Source organism: Anas acuta, chromosome 16 (assembly GCF_963932015.1).
Source record: "Anas acuta chromosome 16, bAnaAcu1.1, whole genome shotgun sequence".
NCBI classification, from domain to species: Eukaryota; Metazoa; Chordata; class Aves; order Anseriformes; family Anatidae; genus Anas; species Anas acuta.
This window is the reverse complement of record NC_088994.1, coordinates 3,057,847-3,080,545: the sequence shown is the minus strand read 5'-3', so window position 1 is coordinate 3,080,545 and position 22,699 is coordinate 3,057,847. Positions and strand designations below refer to the sequence as shown.

The window sequence follows — 22,699 nt, the reverse complement described above, 5'->3', positions numbered from 1 at the left end:
TTTTTTTTTCCCTTGTAGTGCTGTGCTTATTCAACTAAAATATCTTGGAAGGAAGTGCTAATAATGATATCATTTGTGCTTTGAAACACTCTTCTCTCTATGTATTTTACCCACTTTACACCAGCAGTTAATCCACATGAAATTCAAATGTTCCAATGAGTTCCTCTCCCACACAGTGTGTCTTTGGCAACTTTAATTGTTAAGGAGAAATGAAACAAATGAAAACAATTTGGAAATACTGCGTAAATAAAGCAAAACAATAATGGAAAAATACATATGGTTTTTCCAAGAGCTTAGGGAACAGATTGTAATAGAGCTTTTAAAAAAGTGTTGACAGAAATGAGGAAAATTTATATAAGAGACCTTTTTGATTAATTACAATTGTTTTCAGGGAATGAGCAACAGCAAAACCCACTCAGCTTTGGAAAAAAAAAAAAAAAAAGTCAGTCATTCACATGAACAATCACATATGCACTTCTATGAATAGCCTATTCAGCTCCAAATAGTGATGGTACTATATCCCCTTGTGGTGTTGCTTTAAGACGAACTCAAATTTGGTGAGACTGCATGATATAGCACAGCAGGAAGTTCGTAATGGAATTACAGGTCAGTAACAGCAGATGACCCACAGGGGTCAACACAGTCAACATTTGTGAAGGCAGCATTCACAACATGCCCATTTCAGAGGTTTTTATTTTCACCCAAATCTAACCTGGTACCATTGCCTGACCGCCAGTTAGAGGCTGAAGTGCAAGTGCATTCAGCCACAACACAAACCCAAGGGTGAGAAATGGAGTCTGCAGCTCTGCAAGAGCGAGACCAGGGAGTCCTGGTGGACAGCAGGCTGACCATGAGCTAGCAACGTGCCCTTGCGGCCAAAAAGGCCAGTGTTTCCTGGGGTGCATTCGGAAGAGTGCTGCCAGCAGGTCAAGGGAGGTGATCCTGCCCCTCTGCTCAGCCCAGGTGAGGACACACCTGGAGCATTGTGTCCAGTTCTGGGCTCCCCAGCACAGGAGGGACATGGAGCTCCTGGAACTAGTTCAGAGGAGGGCTATGAAGATGATCAGAGGACTGGAGCACCTGTCATAGGAGGACAGGCTGAGAGAAGTGGGCCTGTTTAGCCTGGAAAATAGAAGACTGAGGGGAGAGCTCATCAGTGTGTATCAATATCTGAGGGGAGGGTGTCAAGAAGATGGAGCCGGTCTCTTTTCAGTTGTGCCCAGCGACAGGATGAGAGGCAACAGACACAACACAGGAGGTTCTAGCTCAATATGAGGGGGCACTTCTGTACTGGGAGGGTCACAGAGCACTGGGACAGGCTGCCCAGAGAGGTTGTGCAGTCTCCTTCCCTGGAGATATTCACCCCCACCTGGATGCCTTCCTGCACAATGTGTTCTAGGTGACCCTGCCTGGCAGGGTGGTTGGACTAGGTGATCTTCAGAGGCCATTTCCAACCTCAGCTGTTCTGTGATTTCCTTCAGAAATGCACTCCTAGTCTGAACTCAGACACTAATGTAGAGATCTCTCTACTTTGCGTATGCACTAGGCACATAGAAGCACTTTCTAACATAACTGTATAGTCTTCATTAGATCCAGACTCTTATACACAGTTGTAATAGGTATTATGTTTCTTAATGCTTGTTTCATTTAAAAATAATTACTTGCTGGTTACTATTAGTTATTTGCAACTTTGGTTAGCTATAGTCTATCTGGATTGCTCATCAGTAACCACAAGGAGAGAATTTTCAGGCTGCATGCCAGCTAGCACTGTTTCTCATTCAGCTTCCAAAGTCCCCCAAAAGAAAATCAATATCTTTTGGTCAAAAAAAAAAACAAAACAAAAACCAACAAAAAAACACTACATTGACCACTTCAGTTAACTGATTCATTACTTCCTCACCCACTATCATCAGTGGAAAATAAAACAATTGGATCCCAGTAATAAGAGCATAATCCTAAGATGACATTTGTGGTTCTGTAATCAGAAAAAGCTTTACATAGTTGCCAAATAATTGCAAATAATTACATGTCCATTTGGTAGCACTTACGTACCTAACTACCTAATTGTTTCCAGGAGAAAGTTATCCTGCCCTCACTACTCCTTTCAAATGGTTTCCATGTGCAAACTCCAGGCAGACTTCACGTCCATGTGAGAGCATAGGCTTATGACCATCCTGTTATGCTGTAACAGTTGAGGCCACATTGGTATTTGCATCATCCAACCACCAGAACAAACACGGGACCACGATGCAGGTAGATTAGACACAACACCCTGAGCAAAGGGGGAAAGAGTACCAGGGCAGCAAAGCACATTTCTGTTCCAGCACATATGCTTTCCTTGAATAGCATCTCCTCCTGCTACTGCTGTAGGCAAAAGTACAGCATTAGGCAGACAGCTGCTCTGCCCTGGTAAGAATTGCTTGGTTTCTTATATGTTCATCATAAAACTAAACATCTTGGATGGCACCAAGGGTAGGGCTCAATGGGAAAGGCTGGCTTTCTGGGACTCAGTTGTTCTAGAAGCAAGGTCTTAAGTTAATTCTGTGGGTTTTTTTTTGGTGGCGCTTTTTTTTTTTTTTTTTTTTTTTAGCAGTGTGGTTTTGTTTGTTTGTTTGTTTTTGTTTTTGTTTTTTTTCCTCTTTAAACAAGGTAACTTTCAAGTTCTTGTTCATGTTTTTATTGAGTACATGCTTTAAAGCATCTTTTTGTGGATAATGCTTTGAGATGATGTATGGATGAGCTCTGAACTTAAATACTTCTGCCCTGAGGATTAAAGCGAAACCATGGAAAAAAACACATTCAGACACTTGAGACCTGATAAATCTTATCACAAGAAAGATTTGTTGTACATGCATCTAAAGTTCAAAATTTTCTCCCCTACCAGCTTTTGTTAGCTTACAGATATTAGTAAATAAATAAAGAAAAATTTAAAGGGTCATCATTCCAAACAGAGACCACAAAGTGAAGGAAATGGCTTTCACTACAGAAGTGTGCACAGACAGAAAACAGGCAAGTTGTCAAAACCTAAGTGTTTTAGAGAGAGTTCATTGAAATTAATACATTTCTGCAAAACAGGTTGATTTTTTTAAGGTGGCATTTTCCAGACTATATATAGCTGACAACCGTCTTCTTTACTTCATTTTCAGTGGATCTAAATGCCCAAGTTCTTGGAAAATCTGTACTTCAAAATTCTTAATTACAAATTGAATAAATAAATAAATCTGTTTCCATCTTTGCTATTTTTAAAACAGCATTAGAAAACAACAACAGAATATGAAATTATACCACCAGACAAAATGATGTGCCTGTAAACACAAAACAGAAAAACATCATAAGACTAAGGGTGAAAAATCATAACATTTACAGGCTTCTTCTGTGAACCCAGGGAGTCATAAACACCATGGCAGCTGACAGAAAGTAGCAGTTACAGATTTATTATAAGCAAAATACATTTTAATCTGGGATACTTTAAAATAACGGTCCTAAAGTTGTATCATCATACTGGTAAGACAATAACTGAAGAACTATTCAAGTGTATACAGGAAGTAAGCCAAATGATTTTTTGGCAAGGTATGGAGTGTGTTTGTTTCAAGGTCTCTCAATACTCTTTCAGACACTTTCATGCCCAGGTACCATCCTCAATACTGTCTTTCCTGAAGACTTTCTTTTCAGGAAATGCTTCGTATGTTTGTGCAATATGTACATTAAAGAGAAAAAAGACGTATTTGTCTTTAAATTTGTCAAACAAATAATTAGTAAATTAGTGCCTGATCTGGACAGTATTCTTTTTGAAAATTTATTTTTATTTTTTGAAAGTAAGACTTCCGTTAAGATGATCATTTGCCTTCCAGTTGCCACAAAGACTGCAGAGCTTTCAGGACTAAGACTAATTTCAAAAACATCTACTTTCTGCTGAAACAATGTCAAAAAAAAAAAAAAAAACACCTATGGTTTTGTTGTGATTTTTTAGCTTTTTCTTTTTTTTTTTCTCCTTAGAGTATCAGTCCTTGCATATGGATTATTGTATTTGAATCATCACTACAGACCTATGTTCTTATTCCCATAACTCTTATTCTCCATGGCAGTAATCACAGAATTTCAATCTCTTTCACCACCGGTTGTCTGGTTTTCATCTTGAAACTATGGCACTTCAATGTCATAAGTCAGGTTATCTAGGAAGATTTTCTTGTTTCTTTATGTTTGCTCAGTTAGCACAGAAAGGAAACAGAAAAGAAGTTAGCAGTCAGATACGGCCAGAACATGAGTCAGGGACTGACTTCCATGCAGCTGGATGCAATCTCTGCTCCAGCAGAGAGAACTCCTGAACAATGAAGCCAATATCCAGCTTCCTCCTCCCTACGCCCATGAACACCAATATATTTCAAGAAGCGGTCATTTAGAGCCAAATCTCATCCAAAGTGCACATCACACAAGTGCTTTCAGTTAAAAGCACACAAAATAATTCTATAACTCCTGCTTTCAGATCAAAAGTTTTCTTTTAATTTCTTAGTTAGATGATTGAATTTTCATCACATGTACGTTCAAACAACGTAAAAGCGGTTTCTCTGAAACTACTTACAATGCTAACAAGTGGCAGATGCAATGAACCCAAAGCTCTTAACTGCATTCTCCATTACAGCTGAGTGAGCCTACCTCCACATTTATATGCCAATGCTCAGTAAGATCCCTTCAGTAGTAAATTGGGCTTCAAAATAAGACCTAATTTCACTATTATAAATGAGACCAAGTTAGGAAACACATCTTTATAGTAGTAAGGTGGGTTGGTTTTGTTTCTTTGAAGTTTTGAAGAAGTAGGATGGTATTTGCCTACATGTTGAAGCTAGTCTACAAAGATAAAAAGGAAAACACCATATTTTTAGAGAGGAACCACTTCCTTGGACATATAATTGATTCTTTGTCACTTGAAGCTTTTAACAGATTTAGGCAGCAAAGTGGGCAATGAGCAAACTACTCATGGATGTGTGTAGTTAGACATGGATGTAGCCACAGATGCAAAGCTCTGATCTGCCAACCAACAGAATGTGTTGTAGGTTGAAATGAACAGCTGGCTTTGTTTGCAGATCTTCAAAAGTATGGTATCTTCTTTAGGTTACATGTTTGATTTACAAGAAGAAGTGCAATTCAGAACTTCTATTTTCTTTTTCTTTATAACATATACAGTGTACATGCATATTTACACGATATATACAGTACTTATTTTACATAATATGGCCTAGCCAGTAGCTGGACAGAAAAGCCTGAAAACAAGACATCAATATAAACTAAAGGTTCAGAATCTGGAATAAAATAATACAGTATCTTTCAAGTCCTGTGACACCGGTAAAAGCTTGCTCTCTGTGAGGACTAATAGTACTTCAATATATGAGACTGTGGATGTTGCTTTTAGGTATGTAGTATTTCTATAAAACTGAGTTCAGAGACATTAAAGAATTAAACTTTTCACAGGGAGGTGGGTCTTGGAAGAGACCATGAAGTTTTTCAGAAATAGAGTGCTAACAGCAACATATTAACAATAGAAGTATATGCTACTGCATTTTGGAGAAGCATCTACATTTACAAAGCTACAGAGAAAAAGATAACTTGAAGAGAGAAAAGGCACTAAATAATACCCCACCTTAGTAAAAGTATCGCATCCAGTGGCTACAAAGGTCCCATCTCTTTCTCTACATAGTTTACGTAGAGAAAGTTAAGTATCTTTGCATCTCAATCTACACTAGCTTAAAGACTTGAGTTTCAGAGGCAACGATTATCAGAAATTCTGTCTTCTGCCCTTCAGTTTGGAGGTGCTCAACAGCATCTAAAATCTATTAACTCATCCCAAACAGCTTTTTACTGTTTATGCAGTTAATGATCATGAATGAACATGCCAGCAGGCTTAAAAAAAAATCAATAAAAATGAGTTATTAGCATAATTGTATCAAAAAAAAAAAAAAAGTGCTAAATAAGAAGCCAATAATATCCAGACCAGGCTTCTAATTGCATATTTTGTAAATATACCCAATCTTTATATGACTGTACAAAGGGTAAAATATTTGTAATCACCCCCCCCCCCCCAAAAAAAAAAAAAAAAAAAAACACCTGATAATTAAAACTGTGAAAGTACCACTTTAAAGACAGTTTCTTATACTGCTGTTAGATTTTTGGTGCTTAATGATTAAAGAGCTGGAGAAAAAAATGATATATATATATATATATATACAGTTACTCCACTGTACTACTAAAAAAAAGAGTTATTTTGGACATGAAAAATAACTGCTAGAAATACACAGGACTCACAAAGATTTAAGTTTCTGGCTTTCAGGAATTTTCCTCAAACTATAAATGTTGTGCTCATTAATGTCACAATAATGACTCCAATGGTTATTTGGAAATATCTTAAATAAGTTGTTCATGGTACTTAATAAATTTCAAATTTACATTCTGTCTACATTGTATATTTTGCATTGATTCAAACAACTTGTGTGAAAGCAATAGTATTTTCATGTTAACCTGAACTGTTGTTACTTTCATAGCAATATTTCATAGCACCTTCTCTGGAACTTGGGATCTGCAACTGGGCAGCAGCGTGGGCCTATGTTCACTTTGTCCTTTGGAGGTATTGTTCTGAATCTACCTGAAGTGACACTGTAGGAATCAGGCATCCTTCTTAGTCACACAGAGTCAAAGAGTTGATTCCTCTGTGTTTCTTGTAAAATATTCCCTTAGGAAAGAGTTCTTCATTTTATAAACTTCAGATGCTTTTGAATGCAGGTTACTCATTTAATTGGATTTTACTACAAAGTGTTGAATGAGTTCTTTACTTCCTTCTTGGGAGATAAGGGGAATTTTTCATAAAGATTTAATCAAACTATGAATCACTGTGACTTACTGTAAGAGATAAGGTCAAGCCATTAAGCTGCTGTAATTGTTTCTAGAAATACATATAAATCAAATATATCATGGCACAACATTTGTAGTAAGAGGTAATATGTTGTTCATCTGAGAGAAACATCCAGCCTCTGAAGGGATGTTTAGAGAGTCATGCAATGGCATGCCTTGCTTTGTCTTGTCCCCAGTAATTTTAAATAAAAATTAATAGATGTTATTAAGGGTAAAATTAGAACAAGATAGAACAATGCATTATTTTTCTCACCTGTGTACTGTCCAAGAAATTGCAATGTAAAATTTACAAATGTACAGATTTAGTGAAATGATTGACGACATATTTCAGCATTGTACTCCTGGCAGGCTTTACCTTTCTGTCCAGTACTATATGCCAAGCTTTCCATACTCTCATACTGAGACAAAAGTTGTGCTTTCATCAGAAGGCACAAGAGACACAGCAATTGCAAATAGTCTTTCTTTGTGTATAGCTATGTCTCAAAACTAACACTATTCAACTTTCTTCACTGCCATGCCCAGTAACTTCTCTAAACAATAATTAATTAGTACTTAGTGACAAAGAACTTACCTCTTGCTTCAAACCATCCTACTTTCAGGTAGTGCTGAGTGTTTTTTCTAGATGTAAAAAAAGATCCACTTTTCTATCTTGACATCAGGCAATTGCTGGTTGCCAGAAATACCAGTCAAAGCACATTGGAAGCGTCCCAGCAAACCAGCTGCTACAGCTATTCTGAAGGAAGAGTGTACATTTCTTCTCTTGTTCTAAAGGTGCTGAAGGAGGTATCATTGGTTCAGCTACTTGGAATCAAAGTCTTCAGGGTAATATTATAATGCAATAAGGAGCCAGTAGTGGTATTTTTTATCTTAATTATAGTGTCAGAAAAACAACTCACAGTCTTTCCTAGCGTTCCTCATCTGTGGCCATGTTCCTAGACACCAATGTGTCAGAAAACCAGGTCTGAATTTCTTTTATCCGGTTCACAGACCTATAAATTAAAGAGCAGTCATGTAACACCAACAGACCTGAGGAATGTGAAATAGAGGATTGATGTACCTCAGCTCTTAGCTCTGAATTTCGCTTTGTGAATAACTTGTTTACTACAAAAACTTTCAGGTCATGCAAGAGCAATCCTGGACTAGATCAAGCCAGGGCTGTGACAGCCCTTCTCCAGAACACCAGATACAGTTCGGTGCAGGTAGTTGGAATACAAACATCCTGAATTACATGTACAAGAAGGATAACTCTTGGGTATACAAAAAGGAAAGATAACTGAATTTGCTGTATCAGTCAGAGAACACTAAATATGCTAGCATATATTACTTAAAAATCTGACAAGTTAGTAAAAGGGACATGAAAGTGATCTCTCTTCCTTATTTAATAAATAAATAAATAAATAAATAAATAAAATTTAAAACAACAGCTGTTCCTTCAGTCCCTCTTTTCTGTCTATTTCTGAAAGCTCTAAAACTATTCTAAAGTCCATTCTGACTAGATGAGGGACACCAACAACTGCTCCACTGTATCACGCATCAGGTTGCCTTGGACTTTCAAGATAGCTAGAGTACATCCTGTGACCACCAAGTAAGGACTCCCCAACAAGTAAATCTAATGTGACCACAAATGATTGCTAAACAAGATGCTTTGAGAGCAGTGACCCTTGCTACTGTGGAAAACAACTCTCAGGAGTCTAAAGTAGGATATAATGGAGGGCTCCCTTCTGACATACCTCTTATGCCATCAATTTTAAGTTTGACTTAATTTCCAGTTCTCTTAATTGCAGTGTTTCAGCACATGCTAGTCAGCACCAGAGAGATATGCACCTGGAACAGAGAGCAATTTTCCTTCTGAGAAGCATATTTATGTAAATATCTATTCCTACCTCAGTAAAATTTATTTCATATTTCAACTTGAGGGAAAGAACAAACAAACAAACAAACAAACAAAAAAACCACCACTGTAATTTAAACCATTTCATCTTGATATTTGACCTATTTGCTTCCAAGTGGCTGTGAAGGTGGGATTAGTAAATGCTAATAACTATAATCCTGGATTTGAGATTATGAGATTAAATCTTGAATTACTTGAGAGGGTAATGAACACAGGCCAGGGCCAGAAGGCCAGACAGTGCAGATTTCTGCTCCCATTCCCCCATGGGAATTTACATCTGAGACATTTTTGTTAATGTACAAGTACCTGTTCTTGATACTCCCTGTTCATTTGTACCTCCTGCCGCATATGACCAAAAAGATATTTTGTACGTAGTCACATCTTGTGCACTGCTGGAGTCAAAGGGAAGTGACTATTCAGACTAAATTGTCCCATGGGCGATGACAAGAGACCTTAAAGTTTCAAAGGGACACAAGCCTGAACCAAAGCTTAGTACCTGTGGAACATGGCTTTGAAAGGGGGAACAGTATTTTCAGCAGAAGATCAATAAATTTGTTAAACTTGAGCAGAGAGCTCTCCTTTTGCTGCAGCATGACTCAAAGAGCCATGGCCACTGGAATTGCTGTGTCGAGTCCCACACATTTCAGCTGCCAGTATTTCATTTCAACCTCTTTGATGAGCTTCATCTAAGCATACTTCTGAAAAGCCAGAAAAGACAGCTTTCTAATGAAAAAAACAAATCAGAAAGTCTTTTCATTTTTTTTCTTTTTAAAACAGGAGGCTTCATAAATTCCATGAACTTCACTCACCCCCCTCAACTGAGGATCTGCAGTGGAGAAGCTATTAGAAAAATGTCAAAAGATTTCAGTGTTTCTTGTTTACAAGTACATGTGCCAGTGAAGAAGGAACAACAAACACAGTGCTGGCTTCTCCGCAATCACGCTACCAAATGCCGTTTTATAAAGCAAAAGGTACATTTCTTGCACAGATACCATAAAATCATATTTTTTTCCCCACAAGGAAAGCCTGCACTGTGTCACTTCCAGATGTTGTCCTACTGCGGCACAGATTCAGTTCCCAGCTGACATCCACAAGCAGATGTTTCTCTTCATTCTATAGTCTGTACACATTTTGCCTTAAGCAAAAGTCTTTTCAAGCAGTTTTGAGGTTCAAAGAAATGCTTTATTTCTTTTTCAGTTTTGTATATTTTTGTCTTTGAGGAGAAGCAGAGAACCATAATTTCTTTCTCCTTCAATTCACGCTTCACAGACAAGCCTCTATTTATCTCCCAGCCCAGTATGCAATTTTACAGCAAAACTGTCAGAGAAGTTAAATTTTCACTCCACAAAACTGCAATCAATAATCACATTGAACAATGCATGTTTAAAACACCTTAAACTTCTCTTTCTGAGAATAAATAAAGCAGTAGAGGATTGTTATGTAAATCCAAGCTCAGCTGTCTTGGACAGGAGTCAGATTTTATTCTGACTTGTGTTTGAATCCACAAACTACTTTATAAGGCAGATCATATGATCATGATTTTTTTCCCCAAAATTGATTAAAAAACAAGCCTTGCTTTCCTTCAGAGCTTTTTTATTCTTTCCCCTTATTACTATTCTTTCTGCTGAAAAAGAGACAGACAAGCTGCTCAAAATGAAGAATACTGAAATCAATAATAATCATACACCCTGAATTCAGTAAGAACTTTCTATGAAAAACATGTGGTTTTGTTTTAACCAAAAATCTTCATGGCACAAAACATTTTCATTCCCTTTTTTAAATTTTTAGTTATGTTTACTAATATTCAGATGATCATTGGATATTCTGAAGAATATTGCAATCTGTCAAACTGTCATTTTTGCAAATAATGATCCTGAAAAAATAGACTTAAAACCAAATCATTACTCTATATAGTAAGAGCTTTGTTTATGCAAACAAGGGAAAAGATCTGAAACTGAGATCTTCTGAATTCAGACTGAGTCTGCTCAATTGAGGTTCCAGTCTCTGCAGAGATGCAGAAATATGCACCTACTGGACAAAAGTAAGGAAAATATATGCAGATATTCACTTTTGAAGTCACTGTGTTTGCTTTGGTCTCTTTTAAGTGTTGGTCCCATGCAGCCAGAGAGATGCTAAGTAACAAGCATGTTTCTTTCCAGGAGTTAGTATTTCAAATATTTATCAGATGTCATGTGTTGCACTGAAATATGCATCCACAGTAAATCAATAAAAAGTTCAATAACTGATTAACCCATTAAATTATAATCTGTCTGCAGACTAATTAGGAAAAGAATTGGTACTAACATTACCGAGCCATACAAAACAATGCTGGCTGCTCTGCAGACCACCTTGAATTCCCTTCTCTACTAGGCATCTCATACAAATCTAACAGAACCCAACCTCTAGTTACCTCTTCCTGCCCTTAGAGCCTCCCACACACAAACACACGCGCTTGAATCTCACGCCTGAGCTCAAATGTTCTTTGGCCCCTATTTCCTTCTAGAGACTTTTATCTCTTTCCAAGCATCATTCTGGGATTTATCTCTTATGAGTATCTGCTCTGCTCTTTCCATGCTCTGCAGGAGGGTGTTCTGCCCTCTCCTATGTATTGAATGTTCTCTAGAGGTCTAGGCAAAGTTTATTCAAGAGATCTGAGCATGGGACCTGCTTTCTGCTTTCACCAACGGAAATCCGTCTTCACCAGCTTTGTTTTTTCTTCCTAATTCCCACATTCTCTATTATATTGTGCTTGAGTATATTCAGTTTGCCATGAAGTAGGAGAGACTACACAAGCAGGGACAAAGCCAGAACAACTCGCGGACATTTCGTCTTATTTGAACATGTCCCAACAGATTGATTTTCTTTGCAAGCACAAAGGAGATGGTGAAGGATGTCTGAGACTCATTAGGAGACAGTCAGGGCAAGGCAGCTTTTCTTAGTCTGTTTGCACAACCGAGGGCACTGTTGTACCACCAAGAAAGCTGCTTGGCCCATGCTGCTCTACGCTTCTGCACGCCAACTGTGCGGGACTAAGTGAGAGACGTTATTTCTCTTATTTCCTCTGACAGCCTTTGGTGCAGGTTGGCCTTCTTGATACCAGTGTTATAAACCTCAGTGACTTCAAAGGCAGAAGACCTGGCCAATATGAGTGTAAATTAAATTTCTTAATCATCATAACTACAACCAGAAAACATATTTTGATCATTTTCCTAAACCATTTTCAACAAGCTACACCTAGACAGAGGACTCCTGTGCAACAGATACAGAAACATAAGACCATTTAGGCTCATTCGGTTAGTTTGGAGGTTGCTCTTATTTGTGCTTGTGTGGTATTGGGTTTTGTGTGATTTTTGTTGTTGTTGTTGCACCAACCCATGTCACCCCCCTTAATCTCTACTTCTTTGAATTAATCTGGTGCAGTCTGCACTACATAAGCATCTTGCTCAGGTCTATGCTAAAAACCACACTGGCAAATATTTCTGGCCTGCTTCGATCTTAATAGTTTTTTAATTCTTTTTTTTTTTTGTCCTACTGAAAAAAAATAAAAAAGCTTTTAGTGTCTGAAAAGTTGCTTACTGAGCAAATAATCTTAAACCACAACACGAATTTATTAGCTTCTTGTTCCCCCTGCATAGGAGGTTACACTAGCAAGTTAGCCCAAGATCTAACTTTGTTAGTAACAGTCCATCTGGCTGAACACTGGAGTCTAGAGACAAATTTGACTGCTGGTCAGTGGTCTTCTACCCTATATATTACAAAGATGGAAAAGCTGCAAAATTCAGTATTTCTAGCAAAAGTAGTACATGCATCATTATTGATGCCTTTAAATAACCAAAGTGTACCACAGAAGAAAAGGTTGTCATCCCTGGCTAAGCATTTTTGTTTTACCTGCTTTACTTTTTACTTGATGATAGCAAGGTCAGAGTAATATTACGGCCTACTTACTGCTTACTAGGTTGGTTAGATTAATTTCTGATAGTCACTGTGAAATTATTAATAGAGACTCACAGGTTTGTTACATAAAAACAGGAGGTTGACTTTTGTGAATGAGGGGAGAGCAGGAAATACTGGCACGACATCCTGGTGTACAAGTCAGGACATCGCAGTTTGCATAGCTGGACTGATGGAAAATTACAAAGCTGCTGGAATGAAGGGCTCAGAGGATAGGACTTAATGGGTTGTGCTCCAGCTGAAGGCCAGTCACAAGCAGAGTACTGCAGGAGCCTCTTTTGGGACACGTCCTCTTTAATGCCTTTATCTTTGACATGGAGGAAGCAACAGAGCATTTGCTGTAGGTGACAATGCACGCAAGAGCCCAGCTGCCATCCCAAGAGACCTAGACAGGCTGGAGAAGTGGGCCAGCAAGAACTTTGCATTTGCCCTTGACAAAGTTCACAAAGTGCTGCACTTGGGAAGGAGAAGTCCCTTGCAGTGATACAGGCTGGGCACCAACCGTCTGGGAAACAGCATGGCTGGAAGAGACCCAGAGATGCTGGCAGACAGTGAGATGAACATGAGCAATGCGCCCTGGTAGCAAAGGTGAAGGACAGCCTGGGCTGTAAGAACAAGGAGACTAGCCAGGTGACCAAGGGAATCTGTTATCCCTTTTCAACAGTCCCTTCTGTCCTCACACATCTCAACACTCATTAGACCACCTGCAGAATACCACACCCACTTTTGGGCTTCCCAGTACAAGACAGACATGGAAAAACTGGAGTTCAGCAGAGGGCCAAAGAGAATTGGAAAAGAGGTAAAAAATCAAAAGAACTGGGGAAGGCAGGCACCGACAGAGAAAATTAGAAAGTTCATTCACTGATTTGCAGGATTTTTTGATGAAGCGATGAAGCTTTGGACCCCCAGCTACCCAACCTAGAAGTGTTTTGTTTTATTATTATTGGTTTATTTTAATGAAGGATGTCAGAACCCTGTTAGGGAATGTTAAGTCCTGGCTCTTTGCAAGCATTGCATGTTTGTCCTCACTAAAAAAAAAAAAATAATAAAAAAAACAAACAAACACAATCTAATCAGCTAACAATCATAAAACTACAATATTGAAAAAAATTAATGAGTCATGCAGTGAATGAGCCATTTCAGTATTTTTCCCCCAAATCAGGAACAGGATGACACAGAAAGGCATCCCCTTAGAAACTGAGCTTTTTTTTTTTTCCACCTCTTATTAGGCATGAGGTTACACAATACCTTGGTCCCCACTGTTCAGTGCATTTTATACGCTTTTTGCATAAGGATCAACAAATCAAATACACTCTTTTCATACAGTAATTCACAGGCACTACTCCTGTATAACCTCTTCAGTTAGGCCTTTCTCAATCATTGCTTTACAAAGTCTTTGTCAGCAAGTGCAGTGATAGAACAAGGAGTAACAGCTTTAAACTAAAAGAGGGCAAGGTTAGATTAGATGTAAGGAGGAGATTCTTTACTCTGAGGGTGGTGAGGCACTGGAACAGGTTGCCCAGAGAAGCTGTGGATGCCCCATCCCTGGAAGTGTTCAATTCCAGATTGGCTGGGGCTTTGAGCAATCTGTGATTTTATGAAACTGCCAACAATGATGTATCAATTAATGCTGATTTTCAAAGAGCTAAAAAACAAAAATAAAAAAACATGTTTCTTTACAGTTAGAGAAAGAGCAAAGTTTAATCTCTGAACTTCTGGAGTCTATTAAATTGAAAAACTTCCACAAAAAAACTCAAAAGCGGATGATAATTTTAGTGCAAAGTACAATTAAGAAAAAAAAAAAAAACAAAACAGTAACCCTCAAATAACCCTCAAGGCTAAAATGCTTCCTGATTTTGCAGAGGCTACAATTTCTGTGGTAACTTGTTTAGTAATTATATAAAGAGTATTTCTGATATAGATTAATTTCATAAAAACTAGTACTTAAGTAAATGCAGACTCTAATATGTCACTTAAATACATTAAGAGCATTCTTCCCTGATCTTTTTCAAAAGCATAAGAAAAGTTTTATTGGAGAAGATACATTATAGAACATACACAGAATATTTGTGCATCTTGAAAGAAAATAAACAGTCAAATAAGAATTTACCCTATTGTTTTTAAGAACTGAAAAAGCAGGTAAATGTGCTGAACAGCATTTCACTTTGACCCCAGAAGAGACAGACTTCACACAAAAGATTAAAGGTCTGCCAAACGGAAAGTTTCTGCTATTCAGTAAAAGTAACAGAAGTCGTCAGCGCTTTGACAACAGAGAGTTGGAGAAAACTGCAAATCTCATGCCACTAAAGCTTTTGTGATCTTAGGAGGACCCTCATCTGGGAGGCAGGAGACAGCCACAACAACCTTTGTTTTACCTGATGCAAACCAGAGATTTTACACAACGGGGAGGCTCCCAGAACCATGCAGCAGGAGAAAGTGCTGTTCACTCTACTGCAGTACAAAAACAAATTCAAGCTGTTCATCCTACAAGCACACACTTTTCGAGCTAGAATTTGAATGGTGGCATCCCACATCCCCAGCCAAAAGTCATGAGCACTAAGGTACACTGCCTTGCCTCTCTGTGTTTATATGGTTAAGAATCAGTTAAGTCAAAACTAAGTGTTTCAGTAAATCAGTAAAACAGGTTTGTTTGTGAAATGTGGAACACTGGAATTATAGGGCCTAATCTGAAATCTTTCATGATGTGCAGCTGCCCTGTAGGAAACACAAGCATCTTTTGTTTTGCTAGCAAAATTGCACTCTGGTGGAAAGAGGTGATCTAGCTCTACAAAAGTTTTCAGCTGAATAGTCGAATTCATTGAAAGGACTCATATTTTGTCAAAAAGTGCCCAGTAGACTTCCCTGAGGCATCATTACTATATTCTCACTCACTCTCTTCAGAGCTGGACCAGGAACAGGGACTTTTTGCTCTTCATCCTGTTATTGCCTCCAGGGCACTCTGTTTTCTGCTTCTTTTGCAAGGGCCTCAAATTAGTTTTCTACTCTGAAAGCACCTCCTCATGTAGATGACTCCATTCTCCTCAAGCCAGCAAAGCTCTTAGGTGTACTGTGTATCATCTTTAGTCCCCACTGCTATTAATACTCATCCGAGGGTTTCTCCCGAACTATCCCATACCCAGGCAAGTCCTAATAGCCTTCCCTACACGAGAATCCCCTTCTATTGTTCCTTTTCTACTCCTCTCTCCTTTACCCCATTTTCTCTTTCTATCATTCCTTCTCAGATACATAAAAAAGAGAGAAAATTAGCAGTAAGAGGTGAAACCATGAGATTTTAAGTCCACTACCATGTGAAGTCATGGGCATCAACACTTCCATGGGGAAAAGGTTTTCCCACCCAAGCTCCTCATTCTCTCTGCTCTGCTCTCCCTCCCTTGCTCTGGCACAAGCCCCTGTGCTGCCAGGTAAGGCTGGCACAAGCAAGGCAAAAAAGGCACTGGGGAATAGAAGAAAGATGAAATTGCCTCTTGCAGTAGCAATAACAGGTTATGTTTGCTTAGTGTTCCTTGAAGTCTAGCCTAAGAAGAAAAACTAAAAGGAAGAAGATGAAGAAAAACAATGGGACGTTATGCTACAAAAAAAAAAAAAAAAAAGGTGAGCAAGGAAAGCAACATAAACACTAATCCCCACGTATCACATAACTTTATTTCAGCACTTCCCATAGAAATAACAGCAGTAATAGAGAACTGTTATCTTTTTCCCCAAATGCACAATCTTTATAGCTTAATTATGCAACTCCCATTCCCAAAATTACAAGTCACTAACCCATTCCAAATGTCATTCTACCTTCCTGGAATTATCTCAATACCCTATTTCTTCGTACACTGAACTCACTACTAATATTTCCAGCAATATTTCATATGAAAATTATGGCAGGACTAAATATATTTTCACTCAAGACTTCTGAATGTTTTCAAAAAGGCATACTAAAATGTTCTTTTGTCAAAAAAGCACTTAATTTATGGAGAGTAAGGTTGATATGCAATGTTGTAGCAAGAGTCTGACCAACCAAAATTGTGATTTGGCAATAGCCAACCCAGAGAGAAAGAACTGACCTCAGCAATGGAATTAACTCCTCTTTGCTCAGCATGAAACCTGTACCTCCATTCAATTTTCAGAAAGCATCTACTAATAAGCTGAATACATATTTGCCATCCCTTGATGCTACAGATTTTTATTCTAAGCAACACAAAACAATACAAAAAAAAAAAAAAAAAAAAAAAAAAACAAGAAAAGCATGTATATAAGAGTCTGATCTTGTTCACTAATGAATAAACAAAGTAGTTTAATACAGAACTTGGAGCAAAAATGTGTATTTTCTGTCAATATATTACAGCAGTGTTCCATGTTTTAACCAGCTATCCCCTATCAAATGTACACAGCTTAATTATTTAAAGATGTGGTTGTTTGTATTTTTTTTTCCCCTAACTTTCAGCAGTGCAAGCTCAACAGAATGATCAACTCTCCCCCCAGTCAGCTAAACATAACCAGTGGAAATGCAAGAAACTCGACCAAGTTTTTTTGCACAGCTGAAGAAGTCCAGTACCTATCTACATCTGAAATATACTAAATTGGTTCAAGCCCACAATTTCATGCACATTCATTCAGGCATTCTCAAAATAACAGTGTTTTCTATCTGCTTGACAATTGGCCAAGTGACTTTTGAGAAAAGAAAACAAGTATCTGTAAACCAGCTGGGAGTGTCCCATGAATCCTCTAAATCTGGGGCCACTTCCAAACAAAAAGGTCCTGCAGAATATTTCTTACATTAAAAATAAATATTTGAAAATCTGGTATCTTGGAATAGTTGAGAAGAGGCAGTAAAGCATGACTGAACCTTTGCAGAACAATCAAGAACTTTGGAATTCCTCTTCAAAGGGATGTCATGTAACATTTACAGAAAGGGCTCTCTTGACAAACAACAATACCAGACCCCAAGCTCGGAATCAAGTTGTATATCCAGAGATTTAAGTACCTTCCTCTGGTTTCACGTCTGTCTTTCTTTAGATTATTTATTTTCATGAAACCTGAGTAACTCCAGATTTGTCAGGAAAAAACTGAATTTACCAACAAGAAAACTTAAAGAAAACCAGATTCTATCAAACAAAAATTAACCAGAAAGAAATTTCAGAGAGAAAGATTAAAAATAAAACACAAATTTAAACTACACACCCACCTCTTTCACACACATGCAACTGCAGCTCACTTCCAGAGCGTTGCCTTTTCAAGGGAATAGCCCCCACTGTCAGCAGGACTAGCACATTACAGAGACCCTTTTGAGTTTCTCGCTTTAATCCCATCCTTCAGTAACAGCACTCTCCTCCAACTCTTTCCTATTTCTGTATTTTGTCTGAGTCACTGTGCCACTCAGTATAGGGTAAATAGAGCCCTTGCTCTCCCAGGATACTGAGATTGCAAGTCTGCTGTGGCACGCACCCAATGCATTCCTCTTAGCTCTAAAGATTCAATATGAGACATTTGTAAGGACTAAATACAACACTGGGACAGTGCGGGCAGCACAACTGACACTCAGTGTTTTTGCTCTCCCTCATCAATCACAATAAGGCTCTTGCTATCACAGCAGTCCTTTTAGAATCCAAAAAAGATGCACAGATCTGACGTAGTCTGCAAACCACATGGCTTGGTATCAGTCTTACGTCAATGGCAGAATCAACATTTAGCCACAGCCCTTATGTGATCCACATCCATACAACTACCTGTCTCCCACTCAAAAAAGGGTATGCATTCCTCATTGGGCAGGGCTGACAGAGGGCTTACAGCCTCCCCACCTCCCTGATTAAATGTGCTAGGCAAGTTCAGGTATGACCTAAAGAAAAACAAAACAAAACAAAACAAAACAAACAAACAAAAACAAACAAAAAAAAAAAAAAAAAAAAAAACAACAGGTAGAACTAAGACCTTCAAGACCAGTACTACTCATAGACCTTGAAGATGAGGCACTGTGAAATACTTGCTCCAATCCTGTACAACACATACAACACTTAGAACATTAGTAGCAGTCATCTGCAGTAGTTTATTCTGTTGAACAGCTGAAGGCATTGTACAATGAGCTTGAGGTCAGAAAACGTGATCCCTGTCTAGATATTTGCATAGCAGTACAAGTCTGTGGGGTTTGCTTGATAACAGGAGCCAGTGTTCTGAAGATTGCATGTGCATTGAAACCTTTGGACTTCCAGTGCCTTTACAGAATTAGCGTATCATAGGTCACATTGTAGCCCAGCATATACCAGTAAAAGAAATACATCAGTAACTAGCACTTCAGCTTAATTTTTGATATGGTACCCAGTCAGACTATAAAGGAGAGATGTCATGGCATCAACAGGTGTGGAGCAGAGGGTGGCGGGTGGTGAAGGCAGAAGAGTGAAGATTTTGGACACTACAGACCAAAACGAGCAGAATAAAACACTGCACATATCAGTGTGCTCTCAGGGAAATCTGAAGAAAGTTTATTTATTACTTAGCTCATAAGGCTAGTCCCATACAAGGGGACTGCAGAATAATTGTGTGTATCCTGAACACACTGACAAGAGCATGAGGCCCCTTCCAACTCAGGATATTCTACGTTTCTATCTTCCAAGTTGCAGTTTGCAAGTTTCTGAAGTAATTGGAACCTTATAAAAAGGAGTCAAATATTACTCTGAGCAAGGTTAACATGTTTGATTTGGTGGATTATGTAATTTAAAGCACTAAACAAATTTTACACACTGAAACAAGCCCAGCCTAACAACTGATCCCAGCTCAGCTGAGCCTTAGATCTAACCATTACAACCCAATTCACTTTAAAGAATTATGGGCAAAGTTTTATTTATCATCATATCAAAAAACAGACTTTCCAACAAAAAGCTTTGTAGCTAGGGAGGAACAAAGTTTTCCATTTCATAGAAATAGTGTTGGTCTGCAAAAATCCTTTGGTCAGACAAATTGAAATATACAATTTGAAATGAAATGCTGTCTTGAAATGTGAAAGCAAAGCGTTACATTCTACAGAAGTTAAGTACCCACTTCAGTATTATTACACTCTTTTGTTGTTCAGAACAATGTTTTGTCATAATTTCTGTGTTTCTACAAAATATTTCACTTAGAGAAAATCACAGCATTTCTTGCCAGCAAAATATTTTTCAAAACATCCCCAGCAAACTCCATAATTTCACTCCTGGTGAAAACAAACTCTGTCTTTAGCAATGTCTGTCAGTAGAAGACTGATTTGTTAATTTTCCTGGCTGACTTGAACAAAAAGCATTATCTTTGTAATTAGAAAAGAGAACAATGAGCTAGAACTGCCACTGGTCTACTAACAATCAACTGTAATTGCTTTACAACCATGAATTAAATTGAGGTTTATTTTATTGGGACTCTATTCAGAAATATCAGGTCATCCAACTTTTAAGTAGACAAGGCTTTCTTGACTGCAGATGAAGAGTTCAATCCCTGTTTTTTCTCCCTTTTCTCATAGGTTTAGGACCAGATCAGTTACGGATAATACTTTCAAACATTTAAAACTACTCTTATTCTGGACTCACCTCTTTTTTCTTGCCCAGCTGCAAGCAAGTATGGTTGCTTCTGTCGACCAGCTGCTGTTCAGATTTTGCACACTACCTCCTACTTCAACAAAATCACAGGATGGTTGAGGTTGGAAGGGATCTCTGGAGGCTGTCTGGTCCAACCCCTCTGCTCAATCATGGCCACACAGAGACAGTTGCCCCGGACCGCATCCAGACTGCTTCTGAATATCTTCAGGAATATTTACCCTTGCAATGAAAAAGTAGTTCCTGATGTTCGGAGGGACCCTCTCATTTTGTGCCTCTTGTCTTGGCACAGGGCACCACTGAAAATAGACTGGCTCCATCCTCTCTGCAAGTATTTATAGACAATCATGAGATCCCTCCCGAGCCTCCTCTTCTCCTGGCCAAACAGTCCCAGCTCTCTCAGCCTCTTCTCATAGCAGATGTGCTCCAGTCCCTTTGTCATCTTTGTGGTCCTTCATTTGGCTCTATCCAGTATGTCCATGTCTCTCTTGTACTGGTAAGCCTGGCACTGGACACCATGAGCCAGTTGTTGCCTCTCCAGTGCTGAGTAGAAGGAAAAGATCACCTTCTTTGCCCTGCTAGGGCAAATATTTATTAGTGTATTTTTTGCATATCTCAATTTTCTAGGATATACAAGTTTCTTTGGATATCTTGGTTCTCTCTCTGCTCCACATCTACTGAACCCAATCTGACTGATTTGCCTTCTGTACCCAGTGTTACACAATCTGGTCGTAGATATCTATCCATCAGATGAGGAATATGATAGTTTACTTGTTCAGACTGCATTTCTGATTATCCTTAGTTTCCAGTAAGCAAGAATTCACCTACACAAAAGCCAAGGATTCCTTAAACACCAAGAAATAATTCCTAGCCAAACCATGTGCAGTTCACAGTTGCAGCGCAACCAAGAGAATTGTTCTAACAAGGAAAGCAACCTCCCATGCACTTCAAGTTAGTTTTGGTTTTGTTTTTGTTTTATTCATTTGGGGTTTTCTTGTTTGTTTGTTTGTTTTTGTTTTCCCTTATCTCCTTCTCCTAATAAATAATTAAATAACCTTTGTTCAAAACATGGAAATGGTGCTGGGCTTTACAGACCTTTCATGGTAAGCAAATATTTGCCCATTCTTATGGAGATAGAGAGGCAACTCAGACAAAGCACTGCAGCATTTAACAAAATCAACTCCTTAAGGAAGGAGAAATGAGAAAAAAAAATGTGTCCCTTATTAAGAGAGCAACAATAAAGCATTGACTACTTTGCAAAGAACCAAAATAGGGAAACAAAGAGCATTCTTAGTCTAAGAATTATTTCTCAGAGATTCACCAGACTTTTACCATGAAACCCTCCCCTCAGACTCAAAGAGTACCATTTCAAACTGAGGAGTTACAAGGAGATGCCACTTCCCTTCTATAAGTCAACTGAAAGAGGAACTTTAAGCAACATCTGGAGGGGAGTGTGACCTTCCCACAGCAGGGCTTCAAACACCAGAATTTATTCTTCCTATATCCAAGAGGATATCAAGGCCAGATGCTGTTATAGGTAGTTAACCAAAAATGGTAATAAAGTTTTACTTCCATAGCACTCCTCAATCATTTCTGGTCTCTAATAAACCTTGATAAATTAAGCCCTATAAAATTCAGTCCAAAGACATGATTATTGTTTTATTTTAAGAATAAATTAAAAAATGGGGCAAACACTGTTCTGGATCTTAGGAACACAGAGATAGCTAAGGACCATGACAAAAATCAGTAAGTTAACATGGTATTTTCTCTTTCTGTGTGTTTACTATCTGTGCTCCAACAAACCTATTTCCACATCTGAAGACTCAGTCTTCTAAATTTTTCTACACTTCACCCAGTACCTACGTTACCAGACAGCTGAATTCTGCAGTCTATATAATTCTCAATTTTTATTGAAAGATGATAAGCATCAATACCCACATACACCAAGAATCATGTGCCAGATCTCACCTTAAATAACTAGATGTTTTAGTACTTGCCACTCAACATTTAACAAAGTTCCCATTAGTATTATTCTTTGCTGCTCCTTTAATCAACATACAATTACTTTGGTTTTTTGGTTTTTTTTTTATCTGCAAACATAATCTTTTTATCCATTGGAGAAAAGCAGATATTTCTGGGGTGAGAATCACCCAACCTGAGTCAGATGTTCCTTTTAGCAAGACATGCTCTAAAGGCACAATTTTCCATCTTTTGGCCGTTAAAAATTGTGGTATGATCAGCTCAGATGTTGACATCTTCTGATCCATAAGAACAGAAGCTTCTAAACAGCAAGTATTTTTACCGATTCTCTTAAAAGCTCACCGATAAAAAGCATACGGTCAGCAACTCTTTGTAGACACTATATTCAAAGCAAAGAAACTTCACTTAAATT

The 22,699-nt window shown here is 38.2% G+C and overlaps 1 protein-coding gene across 1 annotated transcript in view; it reads left to right on the top strand.

The window, feature by feature from the left end:
* ASIP (agouti signaling protein) overlaps positions 1-22,699 on the top strand; it is a 74,543-nt gene that overhangs the window by 13,803 nt on the left and 38,041 nt on the right. The window lies entirely within an intron of this gene.